Here is a 3,526-nt window from a genome sequence, read left to right as displayed (position 1 = left end):
GAAGGAGACCTCGCTTCTTTCTTGTGAAGCCCACTTTCTAGGCAGGTTATTCTGATTCTGAGGAAGTGACTGGGGCTAGGGTGGGCAGGGGTTTCAAAGCTGCATCCTCCGTAACTGACCAGCAGATACTCCTACCAAGACTCTTAAGGGAGCTTCACAACACTGGAACACATAACTGAAACATTTGTGGAATCTAATCTTCATATTAGAAGTCAAAATTATCCTAGTACATGTCTTCACACATTATATAGTGCACATATAGAATTCCATTAGGCTAAATAATTCCTTAAAAGAAATATCTTGAATTAATTAAAAGAGCTTTTTAGACAAAGTTTCTCCTGAGTACTACATTTCAGTGAAAGATTTGACTTTTGTTATCAGGCCTCTCTTGGTATTGTGTTGGAGATTGGAAATTGCTTAGAGCAGGGGTCCCAAATCCCCAAACCACGGACCGGTACCAGTCTGCTGCCTGTTAAGAACTAGGCTGCACAGCAGGAGGTGAGTAGCCAGTGAGCAAGTAAAGCTTCATCTGTATTTGCAGCCGCTCCCCAGCGCTAGCCTCAGTGCCTCAGCTCCACCTCAGATCATCATGCATTAGATTCTCATAGGAGCACCGGTGCCTGGATCCAGAAAGGTTGGGGACCACTATGCCATCTGTTTACTCATTCATTCAATCAACATTTATTAAAATTACAACATGCCAGGGAGAATTCTTAAGATGGGAGGAGAAAAGATTTCTAGTCTCTTTACAACTGTCTCTGATTTTTCTCTCTGTTGGAGCAGAGAACAGGAGGAAGAGGTAGAAAAGTAACACAGACCCACTTTGCAGCCACATTTCTGTTGGGGAATATAGACGGTGTCATTAAAGGGCAGAAGGAAGAAACCCCAGGCAGCCCAGCTCCCAGAGCTGAAGAAGGGCCAAGTAGTGTTGCTGAATGGCTGACTGAACATCAAATCCATCTACTTTAGAATAGGCTGTCAGACACCTAATCTATGTTTGAGAAAAAGTAAGAAACTATGTGAGAAAGTATGTTTAGAATCTGATTTATAAGAAAGAAATGAAAGCACCACATATGCATGGTGCTGGCTAACTGCCACATTCACTAAATGATCAATGATCCATATATATTTGAGATAGAGGTGTTTGTCAATCATAACATTGAAACTCATAATATTTCAGAGCTAAAAAGCCTTAAAAGTCCTCTGGTCCAACACTTCCCAGTCTTTTATGTATCATAGCACACATAGAAAATGACAATATTTATAAAGTATTCTGGAATTGATGAAGGAGGTTGCCTTGGGCAGGAGACTACTGGCCCAATGCCTTGCCTAGCCTCATGGAGAACTGAGGGAATCAGTTATTCTGAGACATTAGTTGGGAAGGCCTGCTGTAGTCCAGTCTCCTAACTTTACATTTGAGAAAATTAGATCTTTACTCAAATCATCTAGCTAGAGAGTCATAGCAGAGCCAGGAATAGAGCTTGAAGTGTCTCTCTTTATTCATATTTCCACTACTCCAGTGTTTCTCCAGCAGCATCATATGCAAATTCTCAGCAGCATCATATGCAAATTCTCAGACCCCAACTCAGCAGCATCATATGCAAATTCTCAGACCCCAACTCAGACCTACTGAATCAGACACTCAAGGGGTGAGACCAGGTACTCTGTGCTTTAACAAGCCTTCCAGGAGATTCTGATGCTTACCCAAGTTTGAGAACCACTGTTGGAGTCTATACTTACTCTCAACGCTTCCATAAGCTATGAGGTTAACATTCAGGTTGTCTAACTCAGGCGCTGGCAAAGATTTTTTGGAAAAGACCTGATACTAAATACAAGCTTGCAGGCCACCCAGTCTCTGTCACAGCTAGTTACCTCTGCCATTGTAGCACAAAAGCACTTATAAGCAATACATAAATGAATGGGCATGGCTGTGTTCTAATAAAACTTTGCTTGTAAAAATAGACAGTGAGGAAGATATGCCAAACCCAGGTAATTGATGATTGAATAGATTCTTTAACCTCATAATTTAAATTCTTAGCCATTCTGGTTAATATCAAAATTTCTCAGCAACTTATAGCATCTATCAATGTTGGTGTCAACATCTGTCTTTTTCAATTCAATTAACTTGTGCTAAATGCCTCCTAAGAGGCACACTCTGGGTATACAGAGATGACAAGATCCAATCCATGGCCTCAAGTATAACTTCATGCAGTGGAGAGACAAGAAATCGAATAAAATTATATTTTTAATGTGGCCTTATTGAAGAAAATGCTCATTTAAATGTATAAATTTTGCTGCTAATTGTTAAGATTTTTTCATGTATATGGACAAAAAACATGATTAACACATACTCCAAATTCTAAGCCAGCAGGGATGGCAACTGTCCTGGCAACCACTGTTTTATTATACCCACAGATTCTGTGGGTCAGGAACTCAGACAGGGTGAACCAGAAATGTTTGCATCTGCTCTACAGAGTCTAGAGCCTTTATAAGGAAGATTTGAATGGCTGAGGGACAGGATCTCTAAGAGCAGTGATTCCCAAACCTTAATGGGAGATGAATCACCTGAGGTCTTGTTGAAATGTAGATTCTGATTCACTAGCTCTGGTGTGGAGGCCAAGACCCACTATTTAACAAGTTCCATGTACTCATCTGCTTGAGGCTGCAGACCACGTGTTGACCAAGTAAGAATTAATTAGATCAAGTCCTCTCAACTACAGCACTAGTGACATTCTTGGTCAAGTACTTCTTTGTTGTGGGGGCTGTCCCATGCATTGTAGACTATTAGCAGCATCCTTGTCCTTCACCCACTAGATTCCAGTAGAACCTATACCCTCAATTGTAACAACTGAAAAATGTCTCCGAACATTGCCATATGTACCTTGGGGGGTCAGATCACTCTGAGTTGAGAACCACTGAATTAGATGACCTTCAAAGACTCTCCCAAGTCCAGGTTTCTATGATCAAAAGCCCATCTCGAAATCTCTTAGTTTGAAAACGCACATGCCACTAAGCATGGAAAAGATGACCCCAGAGCTGGTCTCTTATTGTCTTTTAAAGATACAAAGTCACAAGTGGACCTGTCTTGACAACGGCCACATGCAACAGCACACCACTCCTCCCCCAGCAAAGGCTGAGCACAGTGGAATTTGCACCCTTAAATGGGACCCTGGTGTGTGGCATGACTGGGTGGGGGTGACAAGGGAGGAGATGCCAGTTCTCCCCACACAGGTGCTCCACAACTGGGAGAGACGTGAAACCACCTGTTGGGACAGTGCTGTTCACCCCCACTCAGCAATAAAGCTCTTCTTGGAGAGGCAAGAGGGCAATCCATTTAAATCAGCAGAATGCGTCGCTTTCTTTACAAGTGGACTTTGCTTCTATTTTCCGTGGGACCTAGGAGGTGTGTGAGAGCTTTAAACGAGGTTGGACGAGCAGTCGATGACTCAGTGCACATCAGGACAGAGGCAGAGGTCCAACACTAATTCAAAACACAGGCATTTTAGCCCTACCCCAGATGGAGAAG

Source organism: Pteropus alecto, unplaced genomic scaffold, assembly GCF_000325575.1.
Source record: "Pteropus alecto unplaced genomic scaffold, ASM32557v1 scaffold13, whole genome shotgun sequence".
NCBI classification, from domain to species: Eukaryota; Metazoa; Chordata; class Mammalia; order Chiroptera; family Pteropodidae; genus Pteropus; species Pteropus alecto.
This window is presented reverse-complemented; position numbering follows the sequence as displayed.